We start from the raw sequence: 27,232 nt of genomic DNA, 5'->3' as shown, positions 1-27,232 counted from the left end.
CAAATGTGATGGTTTTCTACAAGAAAGGCTGGAAGGCGGATCTAGGCAACTACAAGCCTGTCAGCCTGGCCTTGAGGCCAGGGAAAGTTATGGAGCAGGTCATCCTGAGTGCCATCACATAGCATGTAAGGACAAGCAGGTGATCAGGCTCAGTCAGCATGGGTTTATGAAAGGCAAGTCCTGCTTGGCCAACCTGATGTCCTTCTATGACAAGGTGACCCGCTTAGCAGATGAAGGAAAGGCTGTGGATGTTCTAATAAAGCCACTGACACCATCTCCCACAGCATTCTCCTGAAGAAAATGGCTACTCATGGCTTCGACAGGCATACTCTTTGCTGGGTAAAAAGCTGGCTGGTTTGCCAAGCCCAAAGAGTTGTGGTGAGTGGAGTTACATCCAGCTGGTGGTCGGTCACAAGTGGTGTGCCCCAGGGCTCAGTCCTGGGGCCAGTCCTGGTTAATGTCTTTATCGATGATCTGGATGAGGGGATTGAGTGCACCCTCAGTAAGTTTGCAGACAGCACCAAGTTGGGCAGAAGTGTTGATCTGCTTGAGGGTAGGAAGGCTCTGCAGAGGGATTTGGACAATGAGCTGAGGTCAACTGTATGAAGTTCAACAAGGGTCAGTGCTGGGTCACAACAACCCCACACAACACTACAGGCTTGGAGAAGAGTGGCTGGAAAGCTGCTGGGGGAGGAAAGACCTTGGGATGTTGGTCATGAGCCAGCAGGGTGCCCAGGTGGCCAAGATCACCAACATCACCCTGGTTTGTATTAGAAACAGTGTAACCAACAGGACAAGGGCAGTGATTGTCCCCCTGTACTGGGCACTGGTGAGGCTGCACCTCAAATCCTGTGTTCAGTTTTGGGCCACTCACTACAAGAAAGACATTTTGGTGCTGGAGCGTGTCCAGAGCAGGGCAATGAAGCTGGTGAAGGGGTTGGAGCACAAGTCCTGTGAGGAGCGGCTGAGGGAATGGGGTTGTTTAGCCTGGAGAAGAGGAGGCTCAGGGGGAACCTTATTGTTCCTCACAGCTACCTGAAAGGAAACTGTAGCGAGGTGGGTGTTGGTCTCTTGTCCCAAGTAATAAGTGACAGGATAATAGGAAATGGACTCAAGCTGCACCAGGGGAGGTTTAGATTGGATATTAGGAAAAATGTCTTCACTAAAAGGGTGGTCAAGCACTGGAACAGGCTGCCCAGGGAAGTGGTTGAGTCACCATCCCTGGAGGTATTTAAAAGATGTGTTGATGTGGCACTTATGGACATGGTTTAGTGATGAACTTGGCGGTGCTGGGTTTACAGTTGGACTTGGTCTTAAACGTCTTTTCCAACCTAGATGATTTCCCTCTGGTAGCCTTCAGTATCACAGGACTGACAATAAAATTTTGAAAATTTTGTGTTTAATTTTGAGATCATTTGGCCTTGTTCCATGCTTACAAATAATCAGACACCAGTGATTCTCTCATTTAGGAGTTACCTTCTTATGCAGTCTGCAGTCACCTCTGGAAGACAAAATTTTCACCTGAGCATAGTCTTCTAGAAACTGCTTGGCACATCACTACTTCTTGAAAATAATAGATAAAATACTACTGGGTGGCACTACTCAGAGTAGTAAGCCCTGAAATTGGTAATAAGTGTTTGCAGTTTCACACTTAAATCTTTGAAAGACTGGTTATGTCATTCACACTAGAACAGCCATCTACATCTCCGGGGGCTGAGTGATATAAATGCACAGCAGTTTATGGTTGGGGTTTTTTTTCCAGAAGGCTTCGATTTACTACTTCTTCTGGGAAGCAAACAGCATTTTCAAAGGCACAAAGAATGTGCGGACACCCATCTCTGACTGACGTTTTTGAAAGTCACCATTTAAGCAGAATGATTTGACAGCCATATTTTACTTGATTCTTTATCACTCAGCTGCATTGCGTCCTTAAGAACATTGCCTCCCCTTAGAATTAATTCTGACCTGGAAAAACAAAAGGACCAGGGCATTTCAGTTGTTACCTCTTCAAACACCGCAGTCACATTAATCTACACTGTTTTCAGCTGTTGCTACAGAACACCGAAGTTTATTTTTATAAGGTGGCTAGGCAGTTAAACCACCTTGAAAGAAACAAACTATCTGTATGGAAGCATGTACAACAATGTTATTGATGGAATACTAAATAAAAAAAGAATACATGAGAGCTAAATCCAGAGATATTTACTGGCACACTGCTGTTGTATTCCAGCAACACTGACATTTCAGTCTGCAGTTTTCAACAGCCACTGTGATATAATTTAAGACCCAAAATCAAAACCGTCAGCGCTTTTGGACCCAAGAGATGGGGAAAAACCTGATTTTAAAACAGCATTTTTCTTTTCTCCAACTAAGTCTCACAAGTACGTGATAAGGTGCACTTAGTCTTCCTCTTGGAAGCAGAATTCCTCACTGTCATGCAAAACTGTAGAACCACAAGAATAATTTAGGTCTCAAGTGAGCTCTAGAATTCATCTACTCCAATCTGTTGTGTAAAGCATGGCCAGCTTCGAAGTAAGACCTGGCCTGAAAGCTATCCCAAGCACCAGGAGTCCAGCATTGTCTTGAAACAGAAGGGCTGTAATTCACATGGGTATTGTCCACTTACAAATCTCCTAAATCCCATCATTTTTCTCTTTTTGTAATATTTCTTTTTGACCTGTCTGTGCAGAGCATATGGGAATATCAAATCTGGGCAAAACAAGCAGGAAAAAGAATTGCCATCTACTCTGTACCCCAGCCCTAAATTTATATACATTTATAGTAAGGCATATGAAAAAAAACCAACAAACATATCCCCTTTCTCCAGGCTTGTCCCAAAAAGTTCTTACAGTTCTTTGCTTCAAATAAGTTAAGGGACCGTGGTTCACATCTAATATTATATTTGAAAATAAATCTATCAAAACTTGGCTGAAAGGCTCATGGAGGTCTATTTTCAATACAACAGTAATGTTTTATGTAATAAATGCTTCAAAAATGGAATATATAGAAGGTTTAATTTGTAGTGGTTTTGTGACTTTTAAAATGAAAATTCTTCATTGAAAGCCAAATATTGAAAAGAGTTCAATGTCAATGTTTTAAATTAAAAACAACTTTATTTTCTAATTAATAATATCCATTTAAAAGATTCATAAAAAAAGCATGACGTGGGGTGTGGAGACAATCTAGAATGTAATCTTTGTTTGGGGTTTTTGGCTGCTAATGTATCCTTTGGTCACGTTTTTAAATTTTCAGATCCTCAGCTGATTTAATGTTCCATGGAAGTTAGTAGAAAAAAGCAGCACGATGATTCCATAAAGGTAGTTCTAACTTATCTTTTTGTTATTTAAATTAATAAATAAATAAATAAATAAAAACCAGGAAAAATGAGGGAAGCAATGGAAGAAAGATATATATATATATAAAAATTTTTAATAATCCCAGGACTCTAAGGTGTAAATCTTTTAAAGGAAAAACTTCCCCTAATGCAAGATGCAGGTTAAAATGAAAAAAACTTGGCAGCAGTTTGTACTCAAAGCGCTGTATATACATTTTCTGGTTACAGCTGAACAGATAAACCCAGGTCCTACCGAAACGAGTAGGAGCTGGCATATAAGTACCTTTTAGAATCCACACCACAGCCCGTGATAAAACATCTGGTTTATCAGCAGCAGCAGAACCAGTAGAATTAAGTAGTTAATACTTCAACGTGATACAAAATGGGGCTGTAAATTCAGCATAACTTTCTACTGGAGACCACGTAAAGACACAATAATAACAGCAAATTGATTCACCTAAACCTTTGCTTTGCATTTGCTGTAAGACAGGCTTTCCAGTAATCTACTTCAGCTCTCTTCTGCGTTAATAATAACTACCTCACTGGCTGTTGAATGAGCTACACTTACAGACAAAAAAAAGAAAAAAGAAAAATATTGCAGACATGGGGGAATATATTCCATGTTGGAGCTCCCATTTGTCGCAGCTTTATAAAGATACAGAGTTTGGGTCAATGTAATACAGCAGGTTCATGTAATGCCTTAATACTATTGTTTTTCTCCTTTATAGCCTGCTGAGATATAAGTGATTGAAAAACTACTCCACTAAAACCAAGTAAATGCATTTCCCCCTGACTTTACTCTCTCACCCCCTAAAAAAACTGTGACTGGTTTCAGTCTTGCAGGAGAATTAATTGCACTGATTTTATAAAGTTCATTGTGCCAGACACTGCCACTCCTGAAGTTAATGTCAAAATGGCTCTTTTTCCACAGTCCCCTCCATAAGAACGGTATCCCACTGATTTAGAGGGCAGCACCTCAAGACCTTTCACCCCATGGTGCCACATGCACCTAAGCAGCCTGAGCCATGATGCTCCATGCACCTCGGCTGTGGGGTAGGAAAGCAGAAGTGGTGCCTGCAGCATGTGACAAACAGACTTCTTGGATGAGCCCGAGTTGGAGAAGGCCTGTGACAACATCTTTTCCCAAAGGCAGCTAGCACAAGGATCCTTGGACAACATCTGAGCCCCTACACATGCACACACACCCTCCCATGCACATGAACACAATAGTGTTCCTACCATCTGACATTGCATATAGGCTTATGTCTGTCTTCTGCAAGCATCTGCAAAGAGGGAGGCTGCAATTTATTTTTTTTTTACTTTCATGGTGCTCCTTAGCAACCTTCCTTGTCTGGGCAGCCCACCCCATATTTATCGTGCAATTAGGACTTTATCCAAGTGGGTAAGTTCCCTGCTCCAGCTCTGTCTGGTCACTTCTGAGCCGTTTCTGCAGCACTCGGTTCCGCAATGAGCTGTGAGTGGGGCAGTTGCATTCTAGCTTCTAAATAGCCATTGTGTTTTTACTGCGATTAAGGTCTCAGCATTTCTGAGGTTTTACAGATTGCATGCAAATATCAGCAGTTGTAACAATAAAAAAAAGCTGAATTGTAAACTTCAAAGTTCATGAGGTTTTTCCTCTAATAATAAAATCATTTATCTGATTATGAAAGGAGGTACATTCTCTTTCCTCAGAAATAGCCTTCTTTGGGTCTCAAAACCCCTAAAACCCTGAAACAAAAATAAAGATGCAGCAATCTAAAACTTTGCTGCAGAATCTTACCCTAAGGTAAAGATTGATCCACTCTGCTGTCACAGAAGCCAAGGGAGGTCAGATACTTAATTCCCCAAGTATGAGGCAGATCGTGATTGCTGTGACAACGTTCACAACATGCTGGGTTTTGTCTTTATATGGGTTATTATTTCTCTTCATGTTATGCACTACCATCTTTTTAAAAATGTAGCACCTAGATAATGCAGAAATGCTACCTTGAGGGTACCACCACCAGACTTCATCAGTTGCATTCTCTGGTCCCTCTTTGCAGTCGTTGTAGCATCAAAAGGCAAAGCAAGAGAGGAGGTGAGGGAGGAGACCTCTTCCGTGTGTCTGCCAGCTAGAATAAAATGTGAGCCATCTCCCTCCACTCCTTGGGTGATAACACAGGTGGTTGTAGATCTTCATCTTTCCACTTTCTGCTGCAGAAGGCACTGGCTTCACCGCCATAAATCAGGGGAGGTGCAGTGCGTGAGTCTTTCTACCCCTCTGCCATGCCTTTTCCTTAATTCAGATCAATCACTTGAAGTGTCCATAGAGCTAGTTTACTGCTCCAGATGCTGCCAAAGCAAAAGAGTTATGGGCAAAATTAAGGGCATTTGGTCACAAGAAGACGCTGCTCTTGCCTATGACTTGTAAACAACCTGGATATGCCTCTACAAGAAACCTGGTTTGGTGGTTTAACCCCAGTAGGCAGCTCAGCCCCACGCAGCTGCTCACTTACTTGCCCCAGTGGGATGGGGGAGAGAATTGGAAGGGAAAAAGTAAGAAATCTTGTGGGTTGAAATAAAGACAGTTTAATAGGTCAAGCAAAACCCGCACACACAAGCAAAGCAAAGCAAGGAATTCATTCACCGCTTCCCACGGCAGGCAGGTGCTCAGCCACCCCCAGGGCAGCAGGGCTCCGTCACGTGTAACGGGGACTTGGGAAGACAAATGCCACCATTCCAAACATCCCCCCATTCCTTCTTCTCCCCCCAGCTTTATATGCTGAGCATGATGTTATATGGTCTGGGATATCCCTTTGGTCAGTGGGGGTCAGCTGTCCCAGCTGTGTCACCTCCCAGATTCAAGTGCACCCCCAGCCTGCTCACTGGTGGGGCAGCATAAGGAGCAGCAAAGCCCTTGGCTCTGTGTAAGCACTGCTCAGCAAAAACAAAAACATCCCTGGATTATCAACATTGGTTTTTCATCACAAAGCCAAAACAAAGCACCATACAAGCTGCTATGAAGAAAATGAACTCTATCCCAACCAAAACTAGTACACCTGGCCATATAAGTTTGAAAGTCATTAAAAGACACATGCTTTAAAAAAAGTAAAAAAAAAAAAAAAAAAAAAAAGCAGCAACATGCCTGGGACAGAGCCGCAATTGAGGAGTCATGCACTGGCCCCTCTGTGTCAAGCTTTCAGCAGGAATATCAATTCAGTTTTAAAATATCTATCAAGCAGCCATAAATGCAAATAAACCGGTATCTTTTTTTTGGATATAAAGAGAGGAGCCCTGTGAAAATGTCAAAATGTCACTATGTACCTGATGTCCTCTGCCCCTCCTCAAGCTCTAAACTTAAAATGGACCATCTCAATTTCCCCAGGTCAGGCTGGACTTTGAATTTCAGATGGGGCAAATAAAACACTACTAATCACAACATTTTCTTTGTAAAGGACATACCGACTTCCTTCAGGTCCAGGCAAACAGTGGAGCAACTTCAGCTCATGGAAGGGACCCTGTGACCCTCTCATTCATAGCCCAGATCTGGTGACAAAATCAGCATTGACAGAGAAATAGGTATTTTGTATCTCCACTGATGTATGAATCAAGCCTCTATAGCAATTAGTTGTGGGGTTTTTTCTCTTCTCATCACACTCAGCAGACTGAGGATGCTAACTGAAGCCAGTTTTTAGAAAGGTGAGGAAAAGAGTTGGCCTTGTCACAACTCACTGGTCAGCCAATGTTCCACACCATTTATTAGTGTTAATCTGGGATGTCCATTCCCAGATGTGAATTTCTGAAAATTCATATATCCTGGCAGTGCTTTCTCCAGGTACCTCAGCTAAGCTGCTGAAAATTGTGGGGGAAATACATGCCATAAATTAAATCACACTGAATACTAGGGGAGGACTTTGGGAGTTTACTGAGGTCTATCAGAATATTTATGTAGCACAAAGATGCTCAATAATGCTCAGGGTTTATATATAGTACAACTGAGTCCAACATTCTTGATTTGAGCATAAACATGGGATGTATCTTCCCACAGCCAAAGAAATAATGACTCCAACTGGAAATATGAAATCAGCTCATGGGGCCAGATGCTCAGCTGCAGCAAAACAAGATCACTTTTAATGAAATATGCAGAGTTACGCTATTTTGCACCAAAGTATTTCAGGACTCTAATGTTTGTTATTATAATGTGGTAACAGCAAGGGTCTCTGGGCAGCTGAAATAAACTATAGTACTTTTGATCTTCATAGGATCTATCTTATGATGCAGCCTTTTGTCTAGCTGTCTTTACAAACCCACTTCTACTAAACAGAAGATAAACAGGAGTTTATCCTGCTTTCCATTTTGCCACTGAAATAACCTTCCGCTTACACCCTGAGAAACTGATATAGCCAGAAGCAGCACTGGAAGCAAAAAGTAATGTTTATTTTCCAGTTCCAGGAAGAGTTTGCAAAGCCAGCATCTTTAAAAAAAAAAAAAAAAAAAAAGCAACCAGAACAAAAAAAAAATACAAAACACATACCACATACCACCCCAGATTTTAACTTGTAAACTGAGCACATCTCATATGTAATTAGGGAGTGCAAATAAATTAACTTTCTAACCTAAGGGTGACATTCTTAAAGATTATAAATCTTCTGTCTGAGATCTGTTGGGAAGATGAAGACAATTCCAGGAGAAGAGATGAAACTTTTCCTCCCCCTTACCTGGAACATAGGAACACACTATCTTGTCTTGGGAAAAGGTTGACCAGCATGCTAACGGTTCTTCTACTCTCTTAATTTCCTGCTCAAATATCAAATATCTCAGAAGAGTGTGCATCCACAAAGGTGTGTATTTATGTGGTTATAAAATTAATGTTATTCACTGGCTTCCTGAATACCAGCCACTTTTTTATCTTTATTTCTATATAATAAGAAATGGCAAGCCCTGAGCAAGTCATTACTATTTGATGATTATGTATTAGCTGACCTCAGGCCACAGAGAAAGGTAGCACTGTCTGGCAGACCGCAAGGTGTTTTAGTCAACAAACATATCGTAATGTTCTGATCTACAGCTGGACATTTCTGCTAGCTTAGGAGTCAGGTGTTTCATCTTTCCAAAAAAGAAATGTTCACCTAAGGAAAAAAGAGAAGACATCTTCCTACACTTAGCAAAGCAATACTATTTGCTAGAGGCTGTCAGTGCAATCAGAGCTTTTTTCTCTTCTGCTGACTGCCATAAAAAATACTAATGCAGGAAACATTAAGAAAGCCCATTTCAAGTATAATGGAGCATAGGCTAAATCAAATACCAAGGGCTGCACTGTATAAATTCCTGTCTGCTTCCAGAAAACAAGTGAGGGCCCACCAACATTTCCCTGAATCCCTACAGGAAATACAAGGCAGAAGCAGCAACATCTCCAAAGCAGAAAAACCTGCATCCTTCCCTGCTTACACCTCTGACAGCCCTTTCCCTGCAAAATCCTCCCTCCAGAGTTTGGAAGAAACCAAAGAAATAAAACTAGACTCTGAAACAGCCCTGCAGGTTTAAACCGCTTAAAGGACTAAAATCTAGCCCCTCTCCATCTATTCATATGTTATTTAATCTGTCTTAATCAGTGTGTTCCTGCATCTTACAGGCCACACTGCAGCAGCTGGCTCAGCTCTGCGCCATGATGGGAGGGACTGGTGGGCTCTGAGCAGGGCTGGGGCTACCTCGGCCACCAGACACGGCACAGCACAGGCCTGTCTGCCAGACCTTCCCAAGAAATGTTGGTGAACAGACAGAGCAAAGGAGGAGAACAGAGGTCACCCCCTGCCATTGCCTTTTGTAGGAGATAGAAGGAGAAAGGAGCCTCTTTCCTTGGAGGAAAGATGGTTTATTGGGTCTGTCTAAGCCCCGTAGCAGACCTCCTGGTGCTGTGCTTGTGTGGGTAGCTAGAAAGGTGGTGGTAACACACCAGGGGGGTGGCTACTGCTGAGTAGTGCTTGCACAGAGTCAAGGTTGGCTCTCCAACATTCCCCCCTCACCAGTAGGCGGGGGGTGGGAAAGATCTTGGGAGGGGACATAGCCAGGACAGCTCACCCAAAATGACCAGTAGAATATTCCATACCATATGATATCTGCTTAGATATAAAAGCTATGAGAAAAGAGAAGGAAGGTGGACACATTCATTATTTATGATGTTTGTCTTCCAGAACAACCACTACGCATACTGAAGCCCGGCTTCCCAGGAAAAGGCCAAACTTCACCTGCTGATGGGAAGTAGAGAATAACATCTTTTGTTTTCCTTTGGTTCTGCAAAGGTTAGCGCACAACTTTTGCTATTGCTTCATTAAACTGCATTTATCTTGACCCACAACTTTTCTTCCCCCCTACACCTTATTTTCTCCCTCCTTCATGTTCTGCTGAGGAGGGGAGTGATAGAGCGGCTTGGTGGGCACCTGGCACCTAGCCAAGGTCAACCCACCACAGATGGCAATGCTTGAAACCCACCATTCATTGCAAAGACAGCAGTAAGTGAGACTGAGAACTGTTCTTTCAGAAGGAAACCCTGAGAAACCCTTTATGGCCTAAGAGATGTGAAGTAGGTTGGATACTCCTCCTCCCTCCTACTTCTTCCAGACAGAATGGAGGAGAGATGAAATTTATAGTTTGGTTGCTCTGGAAGTGTGGGACACCGAGATGCCCCTAAGATGTTAGAAGTTGTCTGTGTGGTGTATTGTGGGCAGATGCACGGAAAAGATGAGTCAGATCACATGCAAATGCTGTGTAATGGCAAAATAAGTTAATTCTGCTTTGCTGAGAGGCCAGAAACTTTGTGAAGGCTGAATGCATTGGCTCAGGGTCAGTGCCCTGCTACCAGAAGCACACAGTTGGCTGATGTCCCAGCACAGGCAGACGTTCCTGGCATTTGTCTGTACTTTGGTGTGGAGGTACACCTGACTAATGGATTAGTCTCCAGAGATGTCCATATAGACAGCAATGGAACTGCTGGAGAAAGCATTGGAGGCTGGTGAAGAGTGGGATTTCTTGAAACAACCATTTACTTGAATGGGTCTAGACTTCCACCTTCCATGAATCAGTAGTTTTTTATGTATTTTAGCACTTGTGACTCTGTGCATCTTCTGTGTTTTGCAACCACAGTTCTCCTGTTCTTTAATATGATTTTGCAAGGTCACCAATGGATCTGTCACAGGTCAAAGAGACCACCACTTCCTTCTGGGGATCACAGTAAGTAAAGGAGTTTGAAAAGAAGCAATATTCAATATTCCTACATCATTAGACTAAGCCAAAATGCAACGTGGTTTCTGCAGTATTATCTCAGTCTGATGTTGCCACCATTTAAATCATCATCCATCAGTCTTGAGAGGGTCTGAGTGATATTGTTTTTCTCCATCAAAATTTAAGTAGACCAGTGCCAAGGCATGAAAACAACCATCAAATCCAGCAAAAGGTTTTCCTGAATAAAAGGCATAGCTGATAGGCCGGAAGAAAACCTGAAAAATTAAATGAGTCTTTTTCCCCTTTTTTGCGTGGTAGGCTTGAAGCACAAGCCTGAAGGGAGGATGGCCTCTATGACCTTCAGCTCAAGGAGAACAGAGCACCCAACTTCATAACTGAAAATATGTTACATTTCATTCATGCTCAGGTCACATCAAAAGTTTATTAACATTTATGTGATACCAATGGAAACAAGGGAACTTCACACAGCGTGCTTATCCTAAACCTACTGCAGCAAGACCCTGAGCTCAGTTGAAGCCTCTTGGTGCTACTTTTAATTCAGCTAATTAATGATAATTTTAGTCAGTTGTTCCTGTGTATCCTAGAGAATGGAGTGACGATTCATTAGCCTTGGTGTGTACTTTGAAAACAGCTACAAATTAAAGCTCTTTTAAAATGCAAAATGTTGTTTGCCTACGTGCTGCTTTCATTGAGCAAACTGAAGTTACCGTGAGGATGAAAGAGACTGCTGTACGTAGATTGCATAAGAATGAGGTGTAGCATCTAGCTGTGACAGTGCCAGTCCCCCCAGTGCACCTGGCTGCAGCCCCGTTCATGGCAAGGTGGCCTTTGTCAACAGTGTGCCAGATACAGCTTGAGCAGGCAAGTGCAGTCCATGGTGTAATGGTGTAAAGTTCAGGTCTCGATCTCAGACTTCAATGTTTGATATTGTGGTGTGTATCCCAGGGGACACGGAATCCTATGTAACATGTAAATTCAGTATGGTAATGCCTGTGATTTCATGCCTCTCACTCCTGGCTCTGGAAAAGATGAGAAGTGGTTTCTTCTGCTTGGGAGGAATGTTACTTCCATTCCAGGGGAAGAGAGTGATCTTAGTGTTGCTGGATTGCACCTCATTTCCTAGTAGTAAAAAGAAGTTGACAGCTTTGTCCCCCGGTATGTGACACAGTGAGTGTACACTTCCAATTCTTAAATCAAAGTCCAAGAAGTCGACTATTAAACCAGATTTGACTCAAGGCACAGGCAAAACAGGTGACTGCACAAAGGTGTTCTGCTCTTACTGCCAGGGCTCAGGTTAGCAAAAAAGATGCTGCCAAATACCTCAGATGGCAAAAGCAAACAAGGTTTTCCACGAAGTTTCAGCCTGCTCTTCTTCTCCCCTCTTTTCCTAGAAAACACACCTGACTGCAGTCAATATCAAAGCCAACCAGGGAGGAGAAATGAGCTGTAGAATTGCTGGCATGCAGCACAGAAGTGGGTGGAAGTTTGGAAACGTGCTTAATGAGCCTTTGAGTATAGCAAGACCTATAGAAAAGACAGATGCATCAGTTGCTGCAGGATGGGGGCTTGGAGTGACAGGCTTATGTAACAGTTACAGTGGGGATAATCATAGAATCATAGAACCATAGAATTGTTTAGGTTGGAAATAACCTTTAAGATCATCAAGTTTAACTGTTAACCCAGCACTGCCAAGTCCATTACTAACCCATGTCCATAAGTGCCACATCTACATGTCTCAAATGCCTCCAGGGATGGTGCCTCCACCAGCTCCCTGGGCAGCCTGTTCCAGTGCTTGACCACCCTTTCAGTGAAGAAATTCTTTTCCTAATATCCAATCTAAACCTCCCCTGGGGCAACTTGAGACCATTTCTTCTCATCCTATCACTTATTACTTGGGACAAGAGACCAACACTCACCTGCCTACAACCTCCTTTCAGGTAGGTCTAGAAAGCAATAAGGTCCCCCCTGAGCCTCCTCTTCTCCAAGCTGAACAACCCCAGTTCCCTCAGCCGCTCCTCACAGGACTTGTGCTCCAGACACTTCACCAGCTTTGCTGCCCTTCTTTGGACACGCTCCAGCACCTCAATGTCTTGACCAAAGCCATGGAATGCTGATGGTCCCTGTGACAGAGAGTAAGGAGTTCCACCAGGGCAAAAAAAGTGGAAGCATGAGATGTGACCAGAAAATACTACTCTCATTAAGGCTATTGGCCCAGGAACCGCGAGAGAGTATTTTCCCTATTCCCCTTTCGTAAAAGAGAAAGCTCAGAGATTCAAGAAGCAGTGGTATCAGAAATGAAAGACTGTACCACCCAAGGAATATTAAAGGCAATTTTGCATCTTATGAATTAACTCTGATCAATTCATGTATCTGAAAAAAAATCTCTAGCGAGTGCATATGCCACAGGGAGGAAGCTGCAGCAATGCCTGGTGACTTCTTCATAGACGGTGCTGCAGTAGTCTTCCAGAGTCTGACACAGTAGTTTCTGGCCTTAGAGTGAAAAGTTGCAGTAGGTCTCATTTTTCCTTTCTCCAATGACTTTGGATGAGGAAGAGGAAAAATCTATCCATCAAAACCATTCTTCCTATCAATGTGAAGCACTGTGTTGCAATCTGGAGCCTTTGTGAAATGCCAGTGCAACTTCGGAAGAAGCCTGAGTTGCTGTGCTCCAGAGGCAGGTTGTGAAGATTCCCCATTAGGGTAACACCATTGACATGGTGTGTCTAACCAACTGATGTGTGGCTTGTGCCCTTTAATGACATTCCCTAGTGGGTTGTGTGTACCAACATATTTAAGTCTTGAACCCTCTGAATACTGTAGCTTCAGAAGCTGGCTGAAACATGTAGGCTGATAATATAGGGGAAGCTTCTGAGTCCCTGGATCTGGTCTTTTCAGAAAGGTACAGCGACAACAACAAATTTTGTTTTGAATTGAACGTATTTTCCAGTTTCAACATGAGCTGAAATAACTGCATAAACACAGTATATCAGCAGACATCTGCTAAACATGTCAGAACCACGGCCTTCCTATCTGCTGGGCAGGAACTCGAGGCAGCCTCTTTGGCACTGGATCCCCTTACCTCAGCCCAGAGGGTCTGCGCTTCCCAGTGTACCCACTGTCTGGATGTACAGCCCTTCCGATGTCATGCAAGCTTCAGAAAAAAACAACAGATGAGGTGCCTTGCAGCCTCCAAGTCTCCACTGAAGCATACATTTTTCTCCTGGAAAGGCAATAAGGTGTTGTGACTCATATCAGCAGCAAACACATCAGAGGTCCTTTTCTGTTTTTATTTAGGTAGAGGCAATTACAGTGTATGAGAGAAGAAAGAAGCATCCTCTGTGATATAAACCAGCCATCCACAAGCCAGCTCTGATCCACAAACTGTGTTAGCTCGGTGTTGTACCCAGGATAACCGGCTTTGCTAAGAGCTTTGCCACCAACACGACTACACAGCCTCCATCCCAGAGTGAGCTTCAGCCCAGGCTTTTTGAAAGTCTTTCATGAGTAGCTCCCACCTGCCTGTGTGTGTACACTGCACAGCGAAACCTTCCCACACCAGGTTCACCCAAAGTTTGAGGAAACAAAGGCTTTAGTTTGGAGTATTCTTTCCCATATTTGGCTTCATTTATGACAAAATGAAATCTGGAAAGACAAAATAAGGGTGTTTCATGTTTAAAATAGTTTTCTGAACTATATAAAAGCTGTAAAAGCAAATGGTTTCTTTCTATCTCATCCCACTAGGTATTAGCTGATTCCTTCTCAGTGACTTAATTTTTTTGAGTAGTTTTTTGGAGGTGGAAGGTGGGGGGATAGATAAAACAACTGCCTTTTATCTGTCTAGTAATCATTAGTCAGAACAGGTAACCCCAAAAACCACCACTAAAGAATTTACAGAAAGAGCAACAGATGCTCATCCCATTCACATGATCTACTCCCAGATATGGCAAGTTTCAGAAATTTCAAAGAACAAAAATATCACACAGCTGTTTAAACAATATTCACCAGTCCAAGATAAAACACTTCAACTCTGATTAAAATCCAGAGCCAGGAAGATACAGTTAATGCCACTGTAAAGCAGAAAAGTCTCATTACAACATGATCCTTTTTAACATCCTGCGGTTGCTTCTTCCCTGCTTCGTATACATGTAGTGTCTGCTTGTTTATAATGTCAGCAAGATAATGCTCCTTGGGGAAAAGAACAGGGAAAATGCACCAAATTCGGCACATCAAATCTTTCACACACATATGTGTCTAGTTAGCATGGTGGGGCAGGAATTTTCTCCTGTGCTGAGGACTACAAGGTCCTTGTGCTTCCACAATACTTTGAGAGAGAGAAGAATGAACTGAGACTTGGAGGACATTCTCTGGCCATTCCTAAGGCAATAATTCAAATTATTATTTTCTCCTCACCTCTGTTCCTTCATCACAGCTTCTGTCTTTTTTTTTTTTTGTGATCATAAAGCTTTTCCAAGTTCACTGTATCACCCTCAAAGGAAAACCATTCCACCTAGCAATCAGAAAAGAAGAGAAACCACTGGGGTACTTTTGAGGGGAACCCCCATTCCTGAACAGCTGCCCGAAGGAGCAGAATTACACAGGTCTTATTTACAGAGGTGATTGTTAGGTGTGTGAAAATGTAGAAATAAGGCAGCAAAACATTTTTCAGTGAGCATTACTCTTGTTTCTTGCTGTAGATTCTGCAGAGGAAAATGTGTTTAGAATCTCTTGTTGGAGAAATTTTTTTCTCAGCATGCGACTCAGTGCCCTGGTGCATCTCTGGAGAAGGGGAGACATGTACAAGGCCTACATACAGCAAACAAAATGCTGTTAAGATCCCTGCTACAAAGGCTGTGAAACTGATGTAAAAAAGGCATTTATAGAACTTTTTACTCATGCCAACTTTGTGAGCCATTTAGCTTCACCACAAACCCTTTTTCACTGCCCTACCAAAAAATATTTAAGTTGCAGTAATGTTACAATTTTCTAGGACACGGAGTAGCAATCTACATGATCAAAACAAAGCCGAGACACTGCCTTCGGTGCCAGCCAGTTCCCTCTGGACTTACGGAGATGCAAAGCCCTGGGTGAGGCTCATGCCTTCTGCTCTCACTGTAGATCATAAGAGATTTCACCTACTAATAAGGATCCCTCTTCAGAAGTTGATGAAGACTACAGGATCAAGCCTAACCAGTGCCTCTTTTCTTGTCCTTCTCTTATTTTTATGCTTCCCTTGAGAGCCTGGTACCTCCCCCAGCCTGGTGCCTCTCCAACCACCGCTTTATCCTGTTACCCTCTGTATCACCATCCTCTCAGGGAATGCCTTGCTCTTGTGAGGCAGGATGGTGGGATAAGAGCTATGCAATTCATAGCTGTCCTGAATTAACACAAGAAAATTATCTAAGGTCCCATTTGTTTCCTTATTTCTTTTCTCCCCTGCTCTATCACAAATAGGCCTACATTTGCCACCTCCTTTCTTGTAATTGAAACTGGAGAAGTGGAAGCTTCCCCTGGAAAGAGCTTCCAGGTATTCACTGAACACTTTCCACCTCCCTTAAAGAGGCAGAACAATTCTTGCAACATCAGAGAAGCGTATTTAAGCTCTATCTATGGTTCACCCCTGAGACCTGTTAGATAAATCAGATGGGAAAGCAAAGGCCCTTTGTATTCCCAGCACTTCTTCCTGACCCGGACATGAAAACAAGAGCCAGGGATCACTCTTATGATTACGTCCTGCTGGATCTTTACCAGTAAAGTTTCCTTTACCCTCAATTGTGGTGCATCAATTCCCTTCACATCACTTCTACTCTGTAAATGTGGCAGAGGGGCAGGGACAGAGGTGACATAACACCACCATGATTAAGGCTCCTGATGACCAACAGGAACTTCACAAATATATCTGGCATTGTAACATCTTTTATTCACTGCCAGCCTTCAAGAAGCTTCTTCACTTCTGCCGCAGTGCTTACATGCCCCTTCCTTTGCCATTTTGTCCCCGTAGTGAGCGCACACCTAGCAATTTACCTAACAGTGCCTGGAATTGCTCTTCACAAAAGGAGACTGTATTTTCCCTTTGCGTAGGGTTTGCTTTAATCAGAGGCTTCAGCATGAAAGCCTGTACACTTCCCTTGCAGCTCACAGATGTGCTGGGAAACTCACTCAATTCTTTGAACAACCATTGTGGCTCAGGGCTATGGTCAGGCACCCTTAATGAAAAGCTGTTTGTGCAATCTATTTCCTGCTGATAACCAAGAACACCTCCTTGAAAAACAGACACACTAAAATAAATATCCCAGGAAGCTGTCAAGCCTGCTCCCCCATTTCTAGACTCTTCCATGGCACTGAACTTAAGAAAACTACAAAATCCACCTCAGAGCAGCCAGAAGCCTCCAGTGAATGATGACTGCAAAGTGCCTTCGTTAAGGCTTAACTGTGTTGGGCAGTTTGTACATTTTCCCATAGCAGAATAGTTTCCAAGGACAATAAAAGAAGTGTGTTTCCATTTCCCTTTCTTTCTTCTCCTTTCATGCCTTTCAACACCCATATCACAACTGTCTAACTCCAAACAGGACCAGCACTGGGTTTCTCAGAGCTGTGGCACTTCTTACAACGATTTCCTGCATATGGACATTTGATTAATTTTTTTCTGCTTAGCCAACAGGAAAGGATGCGGCACACACTCCTCTGAGCATACTCACTTTGAGTTGCATCGAATGGGAAGCATTATCATATGTGCAGCGACAAGCAGAAACCTTCCCTCAGCCCTGTACAAGCCTTGCAATTCGCCTGAGGCTCCAGTGGTGGAACAGCTTCTGTCACTGCATCCTCAGGAAAACAGCAGTGCAACCTACAGGACATGGACTTTAGCAAGCAGGTCATGTTAAAAAATGGAGCCTCCAGCACCCTGTCATTGTGCAAACCCTCTTCTCTCCTAACTGAGGTTTTACGAGAACACGTCCTTTTGCCTTCAAGCCTCTCTAACTTACCAAACACTTTCTGAAGGCACAAGAAGAAGCTCTTCTAATGAAACAACTACAAAACCTGAGTTACAAGTTTCAAAACACAAGGGAAAGTGGCTTCCTGAAGCTGAAAGTGAGGGCTGTGAGTCAGAAAGTTCATAAACTTTTGTTCCAAGGTCTTCACAGTGAAGTATTGCCTGGAGACTGGAAAGACTCATCCACTCCTATAAATATATCCTCTTACTGACAGTGCTAAGTATATACATAACATGATAAACACTTCTAGGTACTTTAGACAATAGTCCTGCACCAGAAAAAGCTGGTCAAAATGTGGAATAATAGCTTTAAAAACTGACTAACCTGCTTCTCTTTTCCCAGTCCAGACTTCATAGCTAGGGAGACTGATTTGTCAGATATATAATCCATTTCAAATTCTTTACCTGAATTATGCAAAAACTTCACCTAAAGAGAAAAGAAAGGAGAAAGGACAGACTTTGACAATAATATTGCTGCTAAAAAGTATGTGGGTGAGTCAACCTGCTACACTTGAGGAGGCTGGCCATCAAGACCTGAACCACATGAAGTAAAAATTGCTGCTGGATGGGGGCAAGTGGAGACACCGATATCCTTGCAGGCAGCTGTGTTTCCATAGCTGTGACCGGACTGAACATGTTTGATACCCACCGCCTTACCAAGGACTCTCTCCGGAGTTTGCTTTTCTTGCTGCTTTTCCCCACAGACTGCTTTTGAAATTTTCTAGACTTGACTTCAACTTAGTTTACACTGTCCCGCAACCACTACTTGAACAGGTGGGAGAAGGGTTTGGGGGTTTTGTTTAGGTTTATGTTGCTGTTGTTACTGTTTTTTAATTTTACACTCATTAGGCTTTGGCTCTTAAAATCCCTGCTGTAGACTCCCCTTGGTTTTCCTTGTTGCCCAGGGAGGGGGGGAGGGGAAGATCAAACAGAAACACTGCAGACAGTGTGTGGCTTGCTCGACTCATTCCACAGTTTGGTTTGAAGGGAGGAAGGGAACAGTTGGACTGCAATTATCATACTCTGGCAAGTTTTGTGGTTTGCTTTCCTCAACTCCTGAAATGTAACTTTTGAGAGATGTAATTTAGCTGAGAGCTCTGCATCTGTAGAGTGCTTTCGCTTCAAACAAATCCCAGAATTTAATAGATTGGGTGGGGGCCGATCTGTAGAGAACTAATTGCAGGAGCTACAAATATAGACATTCAGCCCTGATTAATTAGAAGAGCGAAAAAGAACACTCTAATTCCATTTCCAAATCAAACCAATCGTACCACAATTATCTCAGTACCTCAGAGACGGTTGAGTTCACAGTTAGTCCCTCCCTTTCCTCAGGGAGGGATGGATAGCTTTGTGCACAAGGAGAATCAAAAACCCTTGAGCTCTTTATTCACGGAGTTACTTGTCTCTCAGTAATACAGTATTTTAAAAGGCATGGTTTGTATTTGGGACCAATTTCAAAGGTGCTCAGCATGCATGTTCAATGGTGTTCAGGTCCTAGGGAGCTGCGGTTCCCCTGGAAATCTACCCACTTATTGAAATAGCTAAAAAGGTGCTTTTCTGAAAATGTAGCTTTGATAGGCTTTGTTTTGAAGATGGGATACCTCAGAAGTCCGTATAATGAGTCTTGCCTTCCTCAGCTTTCCAAATGATCTGGGTAACAAGATGCGTAGTATCACCAAAGCAAACAAATCTAGTTTTCCTCTGAAACTAGAAAAAATGTCCTCTCCTGGAGATCCATCTTTTCCCTTGAAGAACTCCCATGCCTGCCTCATTTCTGCAGCTGGAAAATTGTGGTACCAACTTTAATGTTTCTGACATATGTTAAAACAATGACACTGTAGTCCCTTTCTGACAGCACTGTCTTTCTACATTTTCTCATTTTAGCTTCACCACCATCCACCATTAAAATGTACTTGACTTTGCAGCAGACAGCAGCTGCTTTAACAAAGCTGCAAACAGTACACAAAATCTCTGGAAAAGAAGCAAAGAACTTTCTCAGTTCGAATCTGCAACAAGAATTTCAGGCCAAAGGGAAGCAAATGGACCGTTGTTTTCTCAGGTAGCAATGTGAGCTAGTCTTCAACAAACACAACTGGTCAGGGCCTCTCATTTTGTATTTCAATTGAAAGACAGCTGTTCTATTTTTTAAATGGGAAGATTGCTCATCTTGAGCCCAACTTCAGCTGCTGCAGCTTTTTTACCATTAAATATAATTCAGAATAGATTATCAGCACGGGGAGAAGACAGAGAGTGTTTGAACAAAACAAGCCATTAATTTTCTACGTAGAAGAGAACAACTCTAATCCTAGAGACACTGCTGTGCTATTGTCTGAAACACAATTTTCATCTGAAATTGGACAAACCATTTGGAAAGTAATTCAAGTTCCTCTAGAAGGAAGATGTATTATACACTGACAGTGGTGGAGGATTCAGTACCCACAACTATGTTAACTGTACGCAGTGAATTGGAAACATCTTCTTTTAATAGGTCCTAATTGCGGTGCTCTGTCCCTACAGCTCATTTGCAAACACCCCAGGTGTTCCATCTCTTTAACTCACTGTCATCAAGCTTCACTTTGTTAATTCTATTTCAGTGGCATCACTACCAACTTGTCCCTTTTGTCTTGCAGCTTATTCTGAGTCGTGATCTAAGTCAGGGAAAGGTTTGCCAGGAAGACCTCCAAGGAGGAACCTGCCTCTGCACACACCACCACCCAGAAATGGGGACTCCCACATTTAGAGTGTTATGATTGAAACGTCAATGACTCTCCATGCAACTCATGGCATGGCCACCATTTTACTGCAGATCACTTATCGAACTAAAGGCCAAGTGGGGGAATGCATGACTCCATGGCCAACAAATATTTTTTTTCAAGACATAGACATACACAGAGCTTTCCACCTTCTATACTTAAAGGAAAAAACAACCTGGGGACTGGAAGCCTAGGAGTGCTCCATGTGAACAAGTTTGCCCAGTGTTTGACCTCTATGATGCCTCTTATTTTGGATCACAACAGCCTCCTTCCCCCCACAAAGAAGGCTGAACACTCTGCCTCCCCTCCGCTCCCAGCTAGTGTGGTCACAGACTGATGCAGGCTCAATGCCGACACACTTGTAAGTAACATGCAGAGATGATGCAGAAACTCCGCCCGGCCAGCTGTAGACTGTGAAGCACCAGTCTTTGGCATTCCTTTTCTGAGTTAATTTGGGAAAGGCATCCAGATCTGTCCATGAAGTGCCACGGGAGTGAAGGATAAGACTCAAGATTATTGTGTAAACATATATAGTACGTAAAGTAAAACCAGGTTTTTGTTTTGCTTTACCTTAGTATCTCCAAACAATGAAAGTTAAATTTGAACATCATTTTTGAGAATGCATGTGATCAAAACTTCCATGTTTCATGCAATGCTGACATAAAACAGTAATTTTAAGAGATAAGAATACAGTATGTATAGAGTGATAGATGGTCTTCTACTATATTACTTGTGATTTTCTCCTAAACAAATTGCAAGGGTTATTCCACCCTCTGAATATCAATCAAGCCCAGGAGCAGAAAAAGGAAAGAGGATGAATGAAGGAGCAGTTGGAGTAACGCACTTTTCTAGTGTAATCTCAATAACAGATGAAATTGTATCTGCTCCTTTGCTGGACCCTGAGCAAGTGTAGGGGAAAGAAGTCTCCTTTAGAGTCAAGCAAAAACATTGGGTTTGTGCACGTGAAGACAACAACAGAGCAGAAGGCAGCATGCTGAAGACAAATTTTAACAGCTAGCTTTGGACCAGGCTTAGATTGCAGATGTAATTTAAATATAAGCTTACTGAATTTATTTCAGCACAGCTCTGGCTAGATTTCACTATACTTTTCATTAACTGGTTTGACTATAAAGATATTTTTCCAAACCACCCTAACTATTTTTAATTTGAGACAAAGTATCTTTAGCAAAGTTAACTATAAAATAATGAGTAGCCTTTTGGGGCTTAAGAAAGGGTTTATTTTGGTTAAGGTTAAGTCAGCAAGGAATAGGTTCAAGCTACATGAAATAAGTCGTTCTTAAATCAGAATAGACACCTACACAGGGGTTCATCCAGACATAATTAAAAAGAGCTGTACATGGGTACAGTCTCAGCTGGTCCAGCCATACACGTTGGATTGATTTAACAACAGCAACATAAAATGATAGAGCCTAAAACATGGAGAGACATAATGCCTGTTAAGAGGCTACTTAAAGCAGTGGGTCTGATTTCCAGGGAGGAAATTTGTCTATGCATTTTTTAAAATTACCCCTTACCTCCAAAATTGTTATGAACACAAAAGCTAGGTGAAGCAAAACTGCACTTGGCCACCCTTCATGGATTAGAGCTAGGTGACAGCACAGACACCCAGAGGGACAGCATGGTGCTGTGGAAGTGGTGATGTCCACCATCATCGCTCAGCCAAACAGTGTGTTGTGAAAATACTCTCCTCCCTCCCTCCCTCCCTCCACCCCACCTCCCATGGCTTAGTTATAGTGAGTTATATTGTTCTTTGCCACCCGGACACCTGGACAAGAATTAGTGCTGCCTCATTGCATTTACGTGCTTAGCCAAGCCATCTCAGTATTTTCAAGGTCACCATCTCCCATCTCCTGAGGTTGTTGATCCTTTGGTTTGCCTTTAGAGAAGCAGGGGAGATAAACTTCCAAAATGGAGATAAAGGACAAAACTGAAAAAAATCAAAATATATGTAATATTTACAGAATGCAAAATATAGAGGTCAATTAACCTTGGCTGAAATGTACTGCCATTGCTCACACACACACACACCATACCACCTTATATTTCGTAGTGATGGATTGGTTGGGGTGTTTTCTTTTATCCACAATGCAGGCAAGGACACCTGCTAGAGAGACTTTCTCTTCCCAAAGGCAGTGACTTCATAATTTTAGCCTGAGTAAGCTACTGCTGTCTCACCCCATCCATTTGTGCAACCACCTCTATCCTCACAGCTATAATGAGCTGCAAAGAACCTGCTGGTACATGAGAAAACGATTTGGATTTGTGCATTAAGCAGAAATGGATTTTCTTTTGTCTGTTCCTTTCCCCTACTCCATCCTACGCAGACAAATCTGCATCGTGGTTCACCAACTGATTGCTCTTCATGGTTGGTGCACCAAATCACAGCATTAGCCCTGTTATTCTTATCTCTTTCTCTTTTTAGCCTGGTAAACATCCAGAGAAAATTCATCATCTTGAGTCAAAATATAAGAGACTGGGCAGGTCATTGAATGGGAGTCAAAACCGTTTGCCATGAGGTCTTTAAAACCATTGACAGCTGTTAACTGGTTGAATGTCTGATGTTTGCTACTGAGGTGAGTTGACCCTAGCTGGGAGCCAAGCACCCATCCAGTCGCTCACTCACTTTCCCTCCAGTGGGACCCTGGGGAAAGAATCTGAAGAGCAAAAGCTGAAAACTCATGGGCTGAGATATAGACATTTTGATAAGCGAATCAAAGCTGTGCACAAGCAAAGCACCGTAAGTAATACATACATTACTTCCCATTAATGGAAGTCCAACCACTTACTAGAAAGCAGGGCTTCACCACATGGCATCATTACTCAGGAAGAAAAACACCATAGCCATGAATGTTTCTTCTTCCTCCTTGTTTCCCCACCTTTTATTGCTGAGCACGATGTCATATGGTATGGGATATCCCTGTGGTCAGTTGGGATTCAGCTGTCTCAGCTGTGTCCCCTCCCAACTCCTTCTGCACCCCCAGCCTGCTCACTGGTGGGGTAGGGTGAGGAGCAGAGAAGCCCTGGGCTCTGTGTCAGCGCTGCTCAGCAATAACTAAATCACCCCCGTGTTATCAGCACTGTTTTAGTCACAGATCCAAAACACAGCCCCCAGTGAGCTGCGGTGAAGAAAGGGCCAGCCAGACCCAGTACAGTGACAATGTCTGTATCTGTTTCCCCTCTGCATTTTTACTTTCTGCCATTTTTACTCATCTTAAATTAGTACCATCTCAGCTGTTTTGGACAAGTTCTGTTTTTGTCAGATATTTACCTTCAGACAAGGTACTCAGTACAAAGAGCTGACAGTGGCAGAAAAATTATAAACAAATAGCGAGGAGAGTTATGGTTTACACTTTTTTATTTGTTTGTTTTATTTCCTGTTATTTTTAGTGCATGCAGAAGTGTCTGTTAAGATCAGGAACAATGTTGTACTAGGTGATATAGAAATGTTTACTAAGAAAAAGTCTGTGCTTCAATGCAATTTTAATCTAAGTACACAACAGGAGAAAGGTGAGCACAGCAAGTCACCCAGTAGAAAAGCCACAGTCCCAGTTCAGTGCCTTACCCAGTGAACCATGCTACTTCTACTCTAAACAATGCAGCAACCTCCACATTTCCCCAAAGATGCCACTTTTCACATTTCTTTCTCAAAGGACTTTGGTGTCTGGAGAAGGGATTTAGAAGCTCTTTCTATATAAGTCACCAGAATGGAGAACTCTGCTTGAGAGGCATTTAAATTTCAGGTTCATCTCCTTGGTGAAAAATAAGACACTATGTTTAAAAGAATCTTTGAGGAGTTTTATCTGTAGCCAGCCTTGCTAGCTAAATGAAGACTTACCTACTGATATTTTCAAGAAGCCCCATGCACACTATTAGCTGATAACAAAATCTGTCTCTTTCTTCCCATGGAGCTGTAATACTTTTTTTTCCCTGAAGCAGAAAACTCTTTGCATTTGAGAAAAGTTGGTTCATAAAAATGAATTGGGAAAAATAGTGTGTATAGTCTAATCAGAGACAGAAGTTTAACACACTGGATGAGTTTCTCTGTGGATGCTGATTTTGACTGCAGATTTACCTGGGAAAAGAAGACCTCAAGCCAGCAAAATGCTTAAAACCACATTTGGAGCTTTAATCATGTGAATAGTCTGGTCTAAGCCTTGGAGTTCTCATCCTGCACCTCTGAAGATAATGAGAGTTTTATTATGCTGAAGGAAATTGTGAATACTTAAACAACATGATATAGGGATGCTGCCTAGGACTTGGGAGTTAGATGTATTTCTTCCTCCTGACTCTGTGACCTCAGGCAATTCACTGCATCTCTTGGCTTTGCATCTTTAAAAATGGAACCAGTGGCTCATTCCTTCCATCTTTGGAAAGAGACTTTCTAGAAGAAACTGTGTCAATCTCCATAGCCAGTTAAGCCTGAACTTCTGTTACAAAACTACCTGTAATAGTCCGTAACTACCAGTACCTGTGATGTAGAATTTAGCCCATTAGTACCTGAGCTGTACCGTCAGCTCCTTTTGTGTAAGTTGTCAAAGATCTGTCAAAGCAACCTCCTGCAGAGCAAAACTCCCTGCCAGTGCTGGTTTCCTGGGCCATCCCACCTGTCTGTCCCCTGCCACCCTCCAGGTTTCACTCTCGCTGCTATATTTCTGGGTTTTATTTAACAGCTAGACAAGAAATGGGACTGTGCTTCTGGGCAAATTCGAAGTAGAGGAAATAATACCAAGGGGAGACACAATAACTGTCTGCAGATAAAGAAAAGAATGTTGCACCAGAGGACAGGAAGCAATTATTATCATTAGTCAGCAATGATGAGAAAGACGTAATTAAAATTCAGCTGCATCAGGGAAATTTTTCGACAGAATATTAAGAAAATAGCTGGAAAAAAGACTAGGCTGAGCTGCCAAGCAAAGAGGTGTTGTAACTGCTGTATTCAAAGTCACATCTCATGAATGTCTTTCTGTAAATAGGCTAAGAACACACTAGTCCTATTCTCAGCATTCTTGGCATCTGAGATGGGAAAACATTCCTATTCATGGGAGTACCTAAACATGTTTAAATCCCATACACATAAACTGAAAAAAAACAGGATTTAAGCAGAGCTGGAGCTACCGAAGGGCACTGGGCGTAGATGTAAAACCTCCTCAGACACCAGTGCTGTTCCCAGTACAAGACAACTGGAGAGAATCTGCTGCGATGAGACTTCACCTCGAATAAGATGCTTGTAGAGCCCGAGAACCTGTTTCTACTCAGACTGCCGTCATACAGTTGAGACTTTTATAGTCTCGTGACACAGTATAAAGGGAACTGAGCCCCTGTCCCAGTGCAATGTGAGCACAGGAGGGAGGGAGCAGATGTTCCCTGTGGCAGTGACAGCAAAGAAAAGCCTGATCACAAGAGCAACAGGGGACAGTTGTCCCCTCCCACTGCTCAGTTTGCAGGCAGAATTACACCCAAGAGTGACTCCAAGCAGAAAATAAGTTTATATATTCTGAATTCTCCCTAAAGAGCCTCTATCCCCAGAGAAAATGCATGAAAGAGAAGGACAAGCCCTCCTCCCTGCCCCCCCAGCCCACCTGAAGCCCAGTGAAGGCGAGGTCACAGCTTTTTTTCTGTGCTGAGCAACCTTCCAATTTCTCACACAAAGCAGGACACAGAGAGAAATTACAAGGAACTAGAATTAGTGTTTAGAGCAAAATCAGAAAGAAGGGGAGAGAGAGAGCATGTATGCCTAATGGCACAGTTTTTACTGCCTTCCCGTCTCTGTATTTCATTCATTTTGCTAATCCGCTGAAGAAATGGCTCACTGGCAGGCAGAATCTTGAAGTAGCCATTTAAATTTGCTTGATGGCCCCCAAGGCAAGTCAATTTTCAGTCTGACTGGCTTTAATCCCAGCGGAGAGCCTCGCCATGCCATTACATGGCACAGCAGGAGTAAGAGTGGGGAGGTAATCACATTACAGCGCCGTTCCATTTAGCCGTAATCTGTAAAGATCTCATGAAAGCATCAACCATTATTATGACTCCTGATGTCCTTCAGGCAAAGTCTTTGTGGGGAAAAGGCAAAGAAAAAAAAATCTCCACCTGTCAAAAGGAGACAGGCACTTTCATTCAAAGGAAAGGGAGGTGAGATGTAAAAGTGACACAATATTATTTAAACATCCTATTACTAAAATTACAGTTCATCTATATAAAAGTGAGCTATAGGACCTTAGTCTGTCAGCTAGATCAATGTACCTGCCATGGTCGCAGAGATGCAACGAGCTGAGGAAGCATTTGGGAGACAGAATTTGCTGTAAAGGCTTCCAGCTCCAGTCCATCACGCCTGGTGTCCTTCCTGCAGCGCTAAATAGCTGCCGCAGAAGGCAACGCTGGGGAGGGCGAGGATGGCTCTTCCTCAGCCCATTGCTGCTGCGCTCGTAGCTAGAGGCTTGAGGCAATTTTAGCATAACCACAGCTGGTTTGGGGCTGGCAGCGTTGTTAAAATTTGTATTTAAAATCCAGCTCTGGTGTCTGACTCTTTGACCTCTTGTGGCAGATGCAGGATGATTACACTCTGCGTGAGGAAATAGTTGTCATCAGTGGCTGGAAAAAAAAAATTAAAAATAAAATAAAAAAAAAATACAAATAAAAATAAAAATAAAGAGAAAAAGAAAAAGAAAAAGAAAAAGAAAAAAAATACACAGCTATTAAATTAATTTAAATTAAATTAAATTAAAGTGGCCAGCTCCAAGATGGAGTGTATATGGATCAGATAGAGTATTGGAGGAATTGCGCCTATTTCTACACATGTTTTTGACATCTGGTAGATCAAGCCAGCTTTTTGGCTTCCATTTCTCTCGTCGTAAATGGAAACTCCTGCTCATGTACGTATGTATGTAAATGGACAAGCAAGGGGTCATAGATACAACG

The 27,232-nt window shown here is 42.6% G+C and overlaps 1 long non-coding RNA gene across 1 annotated transcript in view; it reads left to right on the top strand.

The window, feature by feature from the left end:
- Positions 1-26,942, top strand: part of LOC308059915 — a 370,995-nt gene extending 344,053 nt beyond the window's left edge. The window contains exon 2 of the long non-coding RNA XR_013926509.1: positions 449-26,942. This is a non-coding gene — a long non-coding RNA (uncharacterized lncRNA). The remainder of the gene's footprint in view (positions 1-448) is intronic.
- Positions 26,943-27,232: the final 290 nt, after the last annotated feature.

The sequence above is a fragment of the Falco punctatus genome (genome assembly GCF_963210335.1).
Source record: "Falco punctatus genome assembly, chromosome: 3".
Taxonomy (NCBI): Eukaryota; Metazoa; Chordata; class Aves; order Falconiformes; family Falconidae; genus Falco; species Falco punctatus.
Note: the sequence above shows the minus strand (reverse complement) of the source record. Positions and strands in the feature narration are given on the sequence as shown.